Source organism: Castor canadensis, chromosome 10 (assembly GCF_047511655.1).
Source record: "Castor canadensis chromosome 10, mCasCan1.hap1v2, whole genome shotgun sequence".
Taxonomy (NCBI): Eukaryota; Metazoa; Chordata; class Mammalia; order Rodentia; family Castoridae; genus Castor; species Castor canadensis.
In genome coordinates, this window is record NC_133395.1 from 22494019 (window position 1) to 22511600 (window position 17582).

General features: G+C 31.1%; 1 long non-coding RNA gene and 1 other non-coding gene across 2 annotated transcripts in view; one reads left to right on the forward strand and one right to left on the reverse strand.

Moving 5' to 3' along the window:
• LOC141411441 (uncharacterized) overlaps positions 1–17582 on the reverse strand; it is a 137830-nt gene that overhangs the window by 96701 nt on the left and 23547 nt on the right. The gene's annotated exons all lie outside the window — the stretch shown is intronic.
• On the forward strand, positions 2947–3050 carry LOC141413253 (small nucleolar RNA U13). The gene has a single exon (XR_012438048.1). It is a non-coding gene; the product is annotated as a small nucleolar RNA U13 (small nucleolar RNA).

The window sequence follows — 17582 nt, forward strand, 5'->3', positions numbered from 1 at the left end:
GTCTGTTATTTGTTTCGCAGAAGTTGCATGGCTTGGTGCAGTCCTGTTTTTTTATTTTTGCCTTTGTTCCCTGTGCTTTTCGGGTCCTGTTTGAGAAATCATCTCTCAGACAAACAATCAGGAACTACTCCACTTTATATTTTTTACTAGTAGTTTTAAATTTTCAAGTCTTTTTTTTAACTACTTTTTGATGGACTTTCATCCATTTGGACTAAAATTTTGTTTGTGGGGTGAGGAAAAGATTCTAAATCATTCTTCTGCATATGGATATCCAATTTTTCAACTCCATTTATTAAAGACATTGTCCTTTTCCCACTGTGTGTTCTTGATACCTTTTTCAAAAATCAATTAAATGTAAATGTATGGATTTCTTTTTGGGTTTTCTTTCCTGTTCATTTATCCAATGTATCCTTTTATGCCAGCATCTTGGTTTTTCATTACAATTCCTTAACATTTTGGAATTAGAAAGTATGATAATACCAATTTTCTTTTGTTGCTCAAGATTGCTTTCACTACTCAGGATCATTGGGATTCTACACAAATGTTAGGATTGATTTTTTTTTTCTATTTCTGTGAGGAATGACACTGAGATTTTGATAGGTATTGTACTGAAACCACAGATTCTTGGGTTTATATGGATATTTTCACAGTATTAAGTCATCTAATCTATGGATATTTGGTTGTATAATCATATTTAGTTGTGCATTTTAATTTTCTTGATTTTCATTTTATAGTTTTGAGTATACATATATCTCACATATATCATTATTTATGCCATATTTACATCTACATATGTACAAAACATTATCTAAATATAGCTGGGAAGTTTGTTAGGAGAAGTGCATAAAAAGAACACATAGCAAACACTGTCAATATCCTAGGTTGGATTCCCTACAAGTAGAGCATTAAATGTGGATTCTAATTTGAATATTGTATAACAGGAATATGATCTCAAGACAAAAGGCATTAGGGAAGTAGAAAAAGGAAGGAGTATGGATAAAAGTGAAGTAACTGCTAGACAATACCCTAGTGTTATGCAGAGAAACTTTGGGGGCCAAACTGCAACAAAGAGTTTTCCTACCTTGAAGAAGTCATTTGTTGCCTTTATTCAGTCATTGGTTGAAATCTACTGCTCATCTTTGTGGTTATTTGGTGGCTGACAGGTCCATCAAATGTGGTCATCCACTAGTTACTAAGACCTCATCAAATATGATTGTTGCACTTAGAAATGGAGATGAGAGCAGCAAGAGATTCTTTGACAAATCACCAAAATGCAGGACATTTTCTCTGTTCTTATGGGCCAACCGTTGCAACCCCCAGATGATGCTCAGGGTCAATTACCTGCTCAGTAATTCCTTTCTGTTCTTATTGTTCTCTAACAGAAAGATCCCCAAATGGCTTAGTGGTAATTGTAACATAAGGTTTAGTGGGGATCCTATTGTATCCCATCTGCTGGAAACACTCCTCAAAAGGTAACTAGGGAGGAGAGACACAATTCCTCAAGCAGTTCTCTGGTAGTGTCAGTGAGTGGGGTCAGTCTTAGTTATACATGTTGTGTTCTAGATTCAGGTATTGTATCTTTGGGAGACATAGTAGTAATACAATGACACTGGATTTAGGTGTACATTCTATCTTGAAAAATAGTGTTGGTTTTCCTAAGGTGTCATCTTCTAGTTGGCACTTCAGCTATGCCTTCAAAAGACCATCCTCTTATTCTATCAGGACACAACTTGATAATGCAGTATGGGGATAGGGCTAAGGAATGTCATTGTCATATGCTTGCCACCTAGGTTCCTTTGCTATAAAGTGGTTCAGGTGTAACCATTCATAAATTTCAACATTCTACAAAAGCAAAGAGGAAGTCTTTCTCCCATTTTATTCTCTTTTAAAATTAATAAATTCTCCCTTGCAAAATCAAATAGGAATCAAACAATTGAGCTCTTGGCCAAAGATGTACTTTTGACAATCTTTCTGAAAGAAGAGGATGTGGAAGCTGTTTAAAGTACTGGCTTATTAGCTAAATTCACGAACACAACCCTCTTAAAAAAACAGAACTCTGTCATAAGCAAAAGCGTATCTAAAACAATTGATCCAATCTTTACAAAATGGGTCATTTCATTTTATTTTATTTTGAGAAACAGAAAATATAACTATTAGATAAAAAGATATAATTTTTCCAAATGAAATGTAGTTTGCAAAACATCTTTTGAGAAGATAGAAATAGCAACCTTTAATTATGATTGGGAGTTGTACAGAAATACTGGTGCACCAATTTAATCAAAAGCAGATGTTCTACTTCCAGTGCTTTTCCAAAATGAGAAAGATGACAATAGCAACTTACTAACAAGAATAATAGAAAATGTAATTTCTTACTAATACTCATTTTCCTAAGATACAGACTTTGCCATGGGTAGATCTTTTGTCTAAGCTAGGCCTAAATTACTATAATAGCTTGCTAATTTTGCTTTCCTTGAAGTCATTCCAGAGGCAGGAATTCTTATGAAATGCTACTGTTCATTTTCTATCACGTCTTCCTCCCCTACATTTATGCTTTATAAATTTTGTTCTAAAAATCCTAGATCAATTTATGGCAAATACATTAGACCTACATTTCATGCAGATCAGACTATCATTACTTGCAGATTTTTCCTGAAGGCATTAATTTCCTATTTTGAAGATGAAGGTTATATCTCCCTTTTTAAAAATTCTTTCTTGTGTGGATTTGCCTTCTAAAGCCAGTTAGAATCCATAGCAATTTACTTTAGTTGTTTTTCTATTCTTCCATAATTTAGTTCTAAAAGAATCATGTTTAGAGCAGTCTTCCTGAAAACTATAAAAACATCCACTAGCCTCAATCAGAACCTGCATTTTTTTCCTTAGTCATTACTACCAATCTTTTAATCACCTACACATGATGAAAAGACAAATTAATGAAAGCCAATTTTGATCCTTTTTTGGTTCATGAGCATGATGATTGGGTGTTAATGCCTCAGCGTGACATGTGCCAGCCTCAAATCTTGTTACGATGTGGGCACATTACCCTTCTGACGTGGAAAAAAAAAAAGAAAGCCAATTTAATTTAAAAATTTACATAACAACTCAAATGAAGGAAAAAGATGTTCTGACATTGGCCCTCTATTTAAAAATGCAAAATAGTGGTTTCTCAGCTGAATACGTTTTCATCCATCATATGAAAGAACAAGCAACACAAAACTTTCAATGTATTTGACAAAAACATAGAAAGCTATGAAAAATAAATTTAGTAAAAGTTGTAAATAAATATTTTTAAAGACTTAAGTAAATAAACACCATGCCAATAATTTTAAATAGCTTGGTCACAGGGTTGAAGGCATTTTGATATTTAATTGTTTAAAAATATTCAGAAATTTTGTGGAGGGTTATATTGAATCAAATTATATATACAATAAGAAGTCAATATTTTTATGAATCATGTCAAAGTTAGTGTTGATCATATAATTTATCACTGATCAGGAATTTTTAACAAGTTCTTTAAATGAATAAAATAATGACATATAATGTTTTGAATGATTAATAATGATAAATTACTGCTTTATTTATCAAGACCATGAAAGAAAATAGATTCATAAAGTAGAGGTTTACCAAATCCATCTTGACTTATTATAATGGCTTATTAATGCTAAAACTTTATTTTAAAATGAAAGCAAAAGTGATGAGTGCTAAAAGCAGACTTAAAAACAGATGAAAATGGAGATTCTTATGTTCAAACTGAGATCTATGTGCACAGAATAATCATAGACAATGACATGTTTTATAGTATAACTGGGTGGACAACCAGAGGAGAAATGTTGTATTTCCTTAAGTTTAATTTGCAGGTAAATGGATGGAACTAAAGAACAGCATTCTGAGAGAGGTCAGCCAAGATCATAAGACCAAAAATTGTATTGTTCTCCCTCATAAGTGGAGTTTAGATCTAGGGCAAATGCAGCAATGTAGTTGGAATGGGATCACATGACAAGGGGAGAGCACATATGGGTGATATAAAAATAGGAAGAAAACCCAAAACATGAATGCATTTGATGTCCGCATTCCAGAGGAGGGTAGTACAGAAACCTTAAAGCTACAGAGGTTATCATGAGAAGGGAATCAGTAACCAGGGTAAAGATCAGTTAGAGATGAATAAACATGGGTCATAACATGTGTACACGAAGGCAATGATAGGAATATTTCTGGATAGCTATCCTTAACTCAGCTAACAAAAATAATTTGTTTTCCTTATTATACTTGTTTCTTTTCTTAAACAAAACTAGTGATAAAGGCAGAACAGGACCTGCCTGGAACTGAGGGGAGAAGGGGATGGAGGTGGGGGAAGCAGGGAGGAGAAATGAGCCAAACAATGTATGCATATGTGAATAAATGAATAAAAATAAGTGAATTAGTTAATGCATGAATTAATATTATATTTGAAATATTCCTAATTATGACAAGTAGAATAAATACACACTAAGAAATTATTTTCAGGGCACTAACATGAAGTGTAGAATTTGTCCCAATGAGCAGTCAAGTTACTCTTGCTACTTAATTACATTTTAAAACTATTATATATAATTTCCTATGTAAAATTTGAGAAATAGAAAATGGATTTAAAAGTTGTTGTTCAATCAATACATTTCAGTTTTTTTACCTGAATTTTACGTTTCAATGGGGTTCATTGTGATAGTTTCAAATTTGTATGCAAAATTCACTAATCAAATTGAATTTGAATTTACATTTTTTTCTTTATTTTTTTTTAATTCATTTATTCATATGTGCATACATTGTTTGGGTCATTTCTCCCCCCTACCTACCACCCCTTCCCTCTTCCCCCACTCCCCCTCACTTCCAGGCAGAATTTGAATTTTCATACTTTATTTATGGAGAAATATTAACATTTGATAAAATATTTTTATAAATGGAAAAATATGATTAATATTCAAAACAACATATATTAAAATCACACTCACATATCATATGATATTGAAACTTTATTTGGCTTATGTTGAGACACTATTGTATTTTATTATATATTATTGTAATTTATTTAAATAAACATTTTTCATTTTTCCCTCCCATTTGCTAACTCAAAGCCACTGTCACAATGGATAACTCTTGTTGAAGACAGCTAATAACCTTAACCATGTACGCCAGAAAATTTTCCTAGCAAGATGGCCATTATTTATGGTAGACGCACCCTCTTTACTTTATAATTTAAGACACCTAGCATACAAGTCCTTTGCAATTGTACACATATGCTGATTGGAGTTAGCACTGAGAATTTCTGTGGATTAACCATTGTTAATAATCTATGTTATTTAATGATTGTCAGGTGCCTACAGCTAAAAGATTAAAAGTACAGTATTTCTACTATTACAAAATATGGAGATAATTTCTCTGTTAACATTTGATTTTAAACAGTGTTTCAACCTATATTTTTCAACAGTAAATGGCTTTGTCATTTATAATTACATATTTCTTTGTATGAGAAGGAAACTATGTTACTGAAAAACCCTAAGATACACATTTAAAAATTCAAAATCTACATAATTCTACTAATCATAACATATCTAGTCACATTATCTATCATGAATTTTTTTGTTAGATGAAGTGCCTTCATAATTTCTTGTAATGTGTTCTTCACACAAAATAAGTGTAAGAAATTAAAATATTTCATATAAAAATACCAATCTGCTACATAATTTTAAATTTCTTACTCTGAAATATCATTATTTATTTAACAAATCAATCACCTGAAATTGGATCAAGATGTTTCTAAATTCTTGTTGCTATACTGTAGATCATCAACATGACAAAATCATTAGGATAAAAGACTTGTCTACTTTTTTTTTTTTTGGAGGAATGGAGGATTTATTTACACTAGTAGGTCAGCACCTGGATCTCTCTAAGATGGCGCCTGCAGTTTAGCTTAAGGTTGGGAAGGTTGCAACATAATCACACTAGCACATGTGTGGCAGAAGGATATCTGCTGTTTCTCTTGGAATGGTCTGAAACAGGGGCCTGCCTGGGAGAGGGGCTTTTACTTGCCTTTGGATCTTTCCCCTGGTTTATTTAACTTCTCTACATTTTATCATTTTCACATTATATTTTTTAAGTTGTGCCTGTATGAATGTGCTAATCTTTTTGTTTCTTTATGTTGATATATAAATTTCAATGCCAGTATGTGAACTTGAACCTTTACCTGAGTGATGCCAGGCATAGCATGGCTATTTGTTTGTTTGTTTTAGTATCTGGTACTTTAAAAACAATAAAAATATTTTCATTGCATATCTTATTTGAACAATTACATTTGAAATTATCTTCATATATTCTTTACAAATAGATTATCAAATAATTTATGCCTTTTGTTATTGGAGTGGTCTTTTTTACTGATTTGTAAAAATTATTTCCATATTAAGGAAATACTTAATATGTAGCAAAAATAAGTATTTCTAAATCTGTAAGTTTACCAATTCTCAGATACAAGGAAGCATTATTTATATACATATATTCTTTTATGCCATTTAGTTTAGGAGAAATGGTTAGAAAATTTTGCAAAAGACTTTATGTAATTTTTTTCAGTTTTCTTATATTTAAAATATTTTTAAATTGACTCCTTTAAAATTATTTTTATATATCTTTTAGACATGTCTTACTCAGGTTTACAGTCATTCTTTTGGTATTTTTGCTCTGTAAGATCTGCTAAATTTTAAGTTATGATTTTACCCAATTTTTCAACTATCATTTCTGTACCATACACCTTAGAAAGCTCTCTGTACATTTGACAAGTAACTTTGTCAATAAAAGTTTCAAGCCACTGTGCAGTTTATATAACTTCTACTATATTTTTATATTATATATCATATACTAACTTTGCACAATATAGAGTGAGAAAAGACAAAGTTCTATTACAAACAATGTTTTAGGATTCACTTAAAGTTAGTCAGATATCTATTTCTATACAGCTGTCAGACAGGATTTAGACTCTTAGCAAGAGAACCTAAGGTTGTATATCAACTTAAGAAATATCAGTGTTCATTTCTTGTAGTTATTTGTAATGCTGATCCAAGATTAAATCTGTTGGAATTGTAGCTTTTCAGACCATTTCATAAAGATTCTTTTGCATAGCAGGAAGCAACTGACTGCCAAACCAAATGCAAGATAGATTCTATTCTTTTAAAATATTTTAAATCATCTCATAAAACCTGGTTTTAAACAAGTTTTTGTCCATATTAATATTAGAGTTCATATGAGGCCAAATGTATTGTTCTGATTATTACAAACATAAGAAAATTAATGCATATTTTAATCTGATTTTCCATGGAAACCTTATTTTGAAGAGTCCCTCAGGCTCATTTTGATTCTGGTTGCCTTTTCTCTGTAACTTAGTAACATCTGTCAGTGGAGGTTCCCCAGGGAAGTCAAAGCACCTTCCCAAATCCTGAGTCACTCACCTAGTTAACAGTTGGATACAGGTGGCAATGTCTGCCAAAATGGGATTAAATTGCTCTGGCTGTTGTTTGCTATTTGCATACCCCCATTCCCTCAAACAGAGTTTATCATTCAAATTTGCATTGGCCTGACTCAAAGTATGTCCTGTCAACCTTGTTTCCTCTTTTCTCCCAGAATCCACTTCCTTCCAAGAGGAGCCAGAAACTCTCTTGTTCCCTGTTTTAGTCTTTATATTTGCAGAGATATTGGAACCAGTATATATAATTACACACATACATATATAATAAACATTGGCAATATTCTCATTCTATATGATTATCATATCTGGAAGAGTAAGCCTCTTGCCATCATTCAACTACAAAATGGTCAAGAGTCTGATCATAAGAGACAACAACTGAAACTGTGTTTAATGAAATTTCTGTGGACCTCATAAAGATATTCTCAAAAGAAAGAAAACAATCCTTAATTACCTTTCTTGCAGTCAAGACCATGTTTTGGGAATTTATTTTTGTCAGTACAGATGTTTTTTTCAAACTCTCTATCATAATTCTTGGAAGAAGGCCTATGTAATATAATATAGCATGGCATTTTCATATTTAAGATAAATTTGAAATATTTTAATGTGGAGATTTATTATTACCACTTAGCAGCCTTTTTAATCTACTTTTGTGTCCTCATGATGGCTTCTGTCTTTCTATCATATTCTTATTGATAAATGGGAGACAATTTGTAGTAACAGAGTTCTCGATTTTGTAGAACATTAAGAGGATGTTCTATATTGAGGAACATAAATGTATTTGATTTAGTTGATATTTTTAGCTTCCTATTCAGTCACTTGTTTTCATCTGTAATGATTGTTGATCCACACTTCTAAAATATTATTTGGAGAAGCTTCTTTTTTTTTGTGATTCTGGGATTTGAACTAAGTGCCTCATGCCAGCTAGGCAGGTATTCTACCACTTGAGCCATTCTGCCAGCTAGACAAACCTCTAAAGCAAGGTATCAACTACCTACTTCTCTTATGCCAAGATGATTCTCCACAATGATTTGCACAATTAGTGAGGTAGGTATCACAAGGTCAACTGAGGAGTCTGAATCCAGTTTAAAAACTTGTGAATAATTTTTTAGGTCCAACCACGGGTTATTATCAAAGCTTTTCATAGCAGACTTCATAAGGAAAAGCAGTTCCTTTCATACCAAACTTGGTGCACAATCACCTCACTGTAACCCCTAGTATGAATTGCACTCAGGGACTCAGCTCCTGCATACAGCATGTTCTTTGCCTATTTGTATCCCTAGCTTCTCAGGCTTCATTCTGAGATCTCTTTGTTTGAATTATGTGCTGACAATATATAGTTGTACCTATTTATGGTATACAAAGTAGTGTTGTGATTTTCTAATATAACATGAAATGACCAAAACAAGCCAACTAAACCCATTTGGTCACAGGGTTTGACCAAAGTAAATCACATGTTTTCAATGTCCACTATTATTTATATTCACTATGTTGTACAAGAGACCTTAAAAAATAAACAAACAGACAACAAAAATCATATCCCTACTGTCTAACTAAGGTTTTGTGCCTTTTCATTATTGTCTCCTTACTTCTTCCAACCCTCAGTCTCTGAGAATTCTTATTATACTGTGCTTCAGTGAATTCAGTTGTTCTAGATTCCATGTATAAGATAGATTGTGCGGAAGGCTTTCTTATCATTTAAGGAAGGATGAAACAGTTGGGATAATTGTCAAGGAGGCAAGAACCTTTTAATAAAACAAAGTTTTATAGAATAGGAATGACATAGAGTCAATTCAAATTCAGGGACCAATGAGAGTTGAAGGTACAGGAATTAAGGAGGGCATAGACTACCTGCAAAACAAGTTGAATTTGACACCTGAATAAGAAAAATGCAATTAACTTTCAGTTCTACTATTTTTTAGGTATGTGACATTGGGCTATATAAAACAAAACTTCTCTTACTCAGTGTCAAATAGAAAGTATTACTAAATTCTTACATGTTTTCAAAAGTATAAAATAATTTGTATTTAAAGCATTGCTGATAACATTAGCTATTACTGCTATTGAGTACTTACGTCATCCTATATATTAGAGGTTTTATGAAGATGAACAAGCATGGTCTGCACTTTGAGTTGCAGTGTACTGGGAAAATAATCTTGTAATAACTTTAGCATAAAATTTATTTTCTTCCTTCAGCATCTATGCCAAGCATAATTAACAGAGGCAATTGACCCTTATGCCAAAAACTTTTAGTTTGCATGAAATCATATTATGCATCTCATGGACGCTGAGGGAGAGAAGTCGGTGCTGTAGAGGAATTAATGTTAAGATACTTCTTTACTAGATTGTGAGCAACACAAAATCAAACCCACGATTCTCAAACTGCAAAGTATTGACATTTGGCTACATGCTTTAGGAAAATTTTGGCATAAATAGTAAATTGGCATAGTTTTTGAAGCATGATTTTCAAAATGTGGTCCCATATTGATTTATCTTATTATGAGTTCAGTATTATAATTAAACTGTAAAGTCTATGTAAGAAACTATTCACAAACTTATACATTTTTGTTACATGTATATACTTCTCCATAGACTCATATTACATACAGAAAATTGTTTAAAAGTAGATTTGTATAGTTATGATAATCCACTAAATGTCATCAAATTAGGAGGTAGATTTTTTGAAAATTTTTTTTGATATATGTTACAAATTTTCATGTTTGTATTTTGATTTTGAGAGCTATTTTAAAACATTATTTACAATAATTGTCTTAAGTAGGATGTAGGATGAGAATGGGGTGGTGGGGGAAGATTGGTAGGGAGTGATCTAACCAATGTACAATACTCCCCCTGTACCATAAATATGTGCTAATAAAAATGAAAGCAGTATTTATAAAAATTTTATTATTGCTTGTGAAAATTGTGAAAAAGCTAAATGTGAAATTGTGTTAGAGAAAAATAAATACTAGATTCTCACTTTTCTGTTTCTGTGTTTTGGTTTGAAATTTTTGTTTAAATAATTTGTTAATTGCTTGGAAAAAATAGTATTTTTATTCAACTTAGTTAATGATAAAATTTTTAAAAACACTGCAAAGAAAGATAAGAAGACAGGTACATGGTCTTGTAAACTGAAAAATAGGCATTGAAATAAAAGAAAGGGAAGGAAAATATCTGAAGATGGAAAGTACTCTTTTGTTACATAAATGTTTGATTCTAATTAGATGAGACAATGTGTATGTACAGCTATATATTTCAAAATGTATGTAAACCACATTTTTTTGTGCTTAAACAATAGTATTAAGTTCTCTTTCTTGAATATTACTTTTCTCTCCTTTTTCTCATAAGAATTGATGGAAAAATTTATTTTTCAAGAGATTTTTATTTCTCTTAGTTTCAGAGTTTTAATTTTAGATTAAAAAAAGAAGATTTAAATTATAAAGAACACGAGTCATTTTGGGACAGTAAGTTATGCCTTTTCAGAAAGGACAGAGTTTTATAGATATAGGAAATACATGGATAAAGCAAAAATTGAGGCCAAGAAGCTGAGTGCAGAGCAGTACATGATGGAGACTGACACAAACCCACTGGGCTATTTTAAGAACATCTGATGATGTTCAAGGAGGTAGTGGAGAAGACAGTCATCCATTCACCTAATCAGATAATGACAGGTGTGGGAAGAGGCAAGACACATCATGACAGAATATAGAAATACCTCATGTAAATTCCAGAAACCTAAAACACCAACAGGGAAAAAGTACACTATAGAAGATGATATTAAAGCAGAGATTTCTTCAAGCTTTAAAAAAATACAATTATCTAAAAGAGTAGGTAGTAAATTACCAAACTTGTTGTCTTTAAGATTGACTCAAATCCAACTCTCAAGATAAAATTTCAGTTTATAAACCTCAAAGTGATGCTTTTCTAACAGAATCAGGAAATTTTCAGTGTTCTTTTTTATGTCTCAATTGACTAATTTAGTGGTACAAATAGCTTCTCTCATAGAAGTGAATTATTCAGATGTTGAGGACCAAGATGTTTTCATGTTGTTGTCCTTATGACTGTGCCATACAACGTGGAAATACACCAAGCACTCTACAGAACATTTAATTTTAAATTATGAATATATAAGTTGCTAATTCAATCCTGACTTCTTTTTTACATTTTAGACAATGTTATAATTTGAAATAAATACACTTGTTAATATGAGTTCAGATTTTAAGAGCTTTGACAATTTCTTTAATATAAAAGTTTGATATAGAAGTGATACAAACTATTCTGATGTAATTTTCTGGCATTTAAAGGAAACTAGTAAGGAATATGGTAAGTGAAATATAAAGATGAAAACTCTTAGTGAAGATGTATGTGTGTGTCTCACATTTTAACTTTAAGTGATCAGATAAATTTTTTAGTGTCTTAAAATATATACCTTTTCTGAGTAATTCAAGTAGAGTCAGATTAAGCTGCTTTGGAAGCAATTAATTGTATTTTCATTTATATTGAGTGTTTATACTAAAAACTTCCTATAGAGAAGAACACAATGTTAACTTTATACTCTTCGATAGCCACAGACAGAATAATTAACCTCAAGATAACATGAGTCAGACTATGTCCAAAGTATACCCTTGATCCAAAGGAGAACACTGACTGATGATACAGGGAAGAATAGTATAAATTTATATGCACTGGAGGAGAAAATATTTTTGTCATAATCCTACTAGTCATGTATCAATTCTTATCAACTTCATGTACAGAAAGTAGATGTTTTTGTTTTAGAAATGTACTAACTTAAATTATTATGTATGCAATTATTATAAAATAATAGTAATAACCATAAAATAATATAAAATATTATAAATAGTAAAAGCAATTAAGTGAAATTCAACATCAATATAATAAAATATCTAAAAGCTGAACATTTGGAAAAGACAGACGTTAGGTTTTTTGGCTCTGCCGACTCATTTCTTTGTGAATGTGAGAAAATTCTTTCATCTCCAAGATATTTCATAGTAAAATGAGCATAATCACTCACTTTGTTATTGGGATTTCTTTATTTAATAGTTACTGATGTATACTGCATTTAAAATGTTTAGCATGGAGATTTATACTTGGCAAACACTCAATAATTATTAACCAAGTCAGCACCTATGTTCAGAAGTGAATAAAATGTTTCAAATGTATCTGTATGTATTTGAAAATCACAATGCCTTTCCAAAAAGCGAAATACAGATATTAATATATTAATTATTAGTTAAATTAATTCATGGACTCTAAAGTCTTCATTAGCTAGAGATCCCAGCACAGTACTTAATATGTCATTTGTGAAATATAAATATTTCTTGGATGAATATATATTAATCTTTCTTAGATTTTTACTTTCCAAAAAATGTAGAAAATTAAATCCCATTTATAAATAAATTTACATATGTAGGTAACTAATTTTCCTCATAAAAGAAAATTAGCAAATTCTAAATTCTGATATTCTTTAGTTACTTTAGATATTATTGCTAAGTATATTGCACAGAAAAGGTTATATACTTCAAAAGTTAAAACTTAAAAACATGCATAACTACTAACTGAAATCTAATGGTGTTTTTGAAACTTAGCATGCATGTTCAATTACTAGATAACTGCTTTCATTCTCCTTAAAAATATTAATCAATTTCTGACAATTATTTGAGAAAGGTTATCAAATGGGTGACCGTCTTGTTTTAAGAATTACCTGGTACAAGTTCTCCCTTCTTGGTGTTAGAGAACTTATTTTTAATATGATCCATAAGGAAATCAAAGGCTATTGAGTGGTTTGTCAAGAAGCAACTCTGGCATCACCTTTGCTATGTATCTTTTTTTTTCTATTTCTAAAAAAATCGGTCTATTGCTTAGTTTTGTAAGAGAATTGGTAAAAAAAAAAAAAATTCTGCCATGAAATCTTTTGAGAAACTGCTATCTATATTAGGCATTTGAATTTCCAAGAAAAGAAGTACGTCTGAATAAGTTCCACTTACCATGCAATTCAGAAATATAGCTACAATCTAACTATAAATCTCAATAAATCCATACCAAAGAAACATATCTATACATATATATTATCTGTAATAAACAATTGAGCCACTTTTCTGACTTCTTTTATATATGTATATGTATATGTGCTTGAAGACCTGCTTATTTTGGTTCTGCTTGTTTCGATAGATTTCTTTGATAGGGTAGAATGGTGTTTACTCCTGTATTTAAAAACATATCTTGAAAACATGAAAGTATTTCATGTCCCCACTCCAAAGTATCTAATACAGAAACCTTAAAGCGACAGAGGTCAATATGAGAAGGGGATCAGGAACTAGTGAAAAGATCAGTTAGAGAGGAATCAACTTGGGTTGTAACACATTTGTACATGGAAGCAATGCTAGGAATCTCTCTGTATAGCTGTCTTTATCTCAACCAGCAAAAAAACTTTGTCCTATTATTGTTTGTGTTTTCTCTTCAGCAAGTTTAGAGATAATGGCAGAACAGGTTCTGCCTGGAAACAAAGGGGAGAAATGGCCCAAACAATGTTTGCAGATGTGAATAAATGAATAAAAAACAGTCTTGGGTGATGTGTGGTAGTACATTCCAGTAATCCTTATTAGGAGAAGAATTGAAAGGGGAGGATCATAGTCCGAAGTCATTTGAAAAATAAAACCAAAGGACTGGAGGCTGTATTAGGCAGCAGAGTTCTTGTTAAGCAAGCACAAGATTCTGAGTTCAAACCCCAGTACCACCAAAAAAAATTCCCTTGTCATCTTTCCAATTATAAATGTGTTATATAAAATCTCTATTTCCTTCCTTAGTATAAGTTTTCAGCTTTGAAACAGAGAACAGTAATAACAACAAAATATTTGTTCTCTTGCAGGGTGACTCATTACTAGTGAAACAGCTTTAGATACATTAAAAAAGAAGGATTTTAAAACATAGCTATATTATCATGCCAAACATGAAATGTTTATTTTAACTTTTTGAAAATTTTTTATTTTATTGAAGCTTATTCTAAGGTAGCCAAAATGAGTTTCTTCCAAAATTTATGTTATCAATTATTTTGCATATTCTTAAATTTTTTCCATGTAATCTGTAGTTCAGAGGGTTTCTTAGAATCCTGTGAGGGTGTGAAACTCAGGTATCTGCTGTGTGTTAAGTTACTATTCCAGTAAGCAGACACATTGGAGCTACTTCATCACTTTGGGACTGATAGTTGCAAATGCATAATTTGTCTTGGATAATGTTATCAATTTAATATTAAATATTCTCTTTATATTTTATAATTTAATTTAGTACTAGAAAACAATATATAAAAAATAGAACTAATTTGTATTTGTCTCCTTTCAATAACAAATCTGAAATTCAGGTTAACTTAATAGGGTTCACCTATCTAATATTTGATAATAGAACAGAAGAAATTAAATGATATTTCTAATATGTATTCATTTTCGGTGGCCAGTATAGTGAATCACCACAAATTCAGTGGCTTAAAATGATACAACTTTACTCTCTTACAATTATTATGCCAGAAGTCCAAAAGCAGTGCTGGGCAAAAGCACTGGGAGGCCAGTTCCTGCTAAGGACTCCAGGGAGAATGCAGTCCCTGCCTCCTCCATTTCTCTAAGTGGCCAGCATTCTGTCCCTAAATCACAACAATAGAATTCATAATCTATTTCTATATTATTGACTGTGCATTGTCCTAGACATTGCAATATATGATTTTTTCTAAAGTAAAAGTGAAATATTCAGTAGTACTTACTATAATTTCAGAACTATTTCCAATTATTAACTCTAAAAATTTTAATTTATAAATTTAACTTTCACATTAGTAGAAAAGTCTATTTTTCAATTTTGTTATATGATGTAGTAGAATTACCATGGGATTTATAGACAGACAAACTCGATTTGGTATTACAACCTTGACTCTGTTTTTTAACCTAAGTCCCAGTTTCCTCTTCTACAAAATAGGCAAAAGAGATAATGTTTCAAGTATTTTTCCATAAGTATAAAATGAAATAGTTTTTGCAAAGCATATAGCTTGTTTTCTGGCATATGAACAATGTGGAATGCTGAACTACAAGATACACTTGATTGTATAATAAATTTGCTTAATAATACAGATTCTAAAATTGTTATATTCTTCTTCCTCACTGTCATCTGCCAGTAAAACTAAATAACAATTCTTAGCATGAAATGTGTTAGTTTTGTATGCCAATGTTCAAAGGTCTACATTAATACATAGATAACAGGATAAAAACACAGGATGTAACGATAACTAATTTGACATTATTCATACTATTACATTTCAGAATATCATATGGAGGCATCACAATAAAATAGGTGTTTATTAACCAAACATAGAAATCAGCACAGATCTATGGATAGGACCACAAGGTTTCCCCAGAACTTTCAGAACCATTGATATAAACAGTCAGTCAGCAACAATAGCTTTCTAAACTTTCAGTGTACTTGACATGTGATTCTTCAGTTAATAATATAAAATTTGAAAATTCTCAATTAGACAAATTATAAATATAAGTAATTTAAATAACTTTTAGAGAAACAAATTTAAAAAATGGACAAAGTACTCAATGAGAAAAAACTAGAATGATTATGTGAATTTTCAGTCTGGAAATTAAAAAATATACAAAACTAGCATTCATGTCTCTGAAATAAAGTAATGAAGGAAGGGAGGGATGAAGAAGGAAGGAAAGAAGAAAGGGAGGAAGGAAGGAAGAAAAGGAGGAAGGAAAGGAGGGAGGAATGGAGGGATGGACAGGCAGGCAAGGAAACAAGCACAAAAAACAAGATTTAAAATACCGAAAACATAAAATTCCTGAAGAACTCTAATACCAATAGGATTTACTGTTTATTCAAGATATAAATAAGATAGCTATTCCACAGTTTCTTCAGCCCGTTTCTCTCTCCTTTTTACTACCAGTAGGTTAGACTTCTATGTAAATAGTAATAACAAAAAATATTTTGCTTACATTCATCATAGTAGTGTTGGGAAACCTTCCTAGGATGGTAGTATTAATTTCTTTTTTCAAATCCCTAATACACTGCCTGAAACATTACATAAGCCAAATAATGTTCACAAAGAAAAATGATATGAACTTGAGTGCTTAAACATCATAAAGTCCTTAAAAAACTCTTAAAAGTAAAGCAATTTTAGAAGTATTTAGTATTTTATTAAGCATTGTAGATTGCCAATACTAACATAAGGAAATGCAGATGCATTTCATACATGCTGATGATATTGGAAATATGATTGTAGCATTTAGAAATAGTATAGTCTATCGTGCTATGCATTCAGAAAAGAACGATGGATTAACATGATTTTCTCATGATATTGCAAGTCAGAATCCAAAAACAACGAAGCAAAATATTTCTCAAATGTTTATGAACTTTGATGAACAGTGGAGACCTAACATAATATGCAATAATAATACCTCATGTGATTTTGTTTTTCCACATGACTCTATGATGAAAGTCATAGTGTGATTTTTCTATTTGCAGTAGTTCAGTTGATTTTGGAACCAGACTGTGTGCTAAATTAAAAACTTTCTCTTCTCTGTAGTTCTATTCACAATTTCAAGGGGAAGCATATCTTTTTATGAATTTAGAAAAACAAAGAAGTTGATCTTATTAATTATAATCTTACAAAATTTGAAAGTAAAAATTTTAAACATGCTAGTGTGTATTGCATCATAAAACATCTGAAATAAAATAGACAATTATTTCAAACCTCAGGGTTAACAAAACAACCCAGATGTCTACTATTGAAGTTAATCAGACATAAATACAACCTTAATTATAACGTTCTTAAATTAGTTTGTTATCAGAATACATGGTTTAGAGTTTCTAAAACATGAAGATTGATCTACAGAGTTGTAATCCAAATTTAGTGTTACATTATACATCCTGGAGAACCAAGAATTTTAATCATAGTGTCCTATTTCTCCCATTATTTTGGTTCTAATGTCTTTCTATAGTAAGAAGTGGGCTACAATCCAATGGGTGATGAGTGGTTAATTGGCAGCATGTCCTTTCTTTCAGGTACTTCCAAAGGCTGAGTCAGGATTTATGTTTTCCT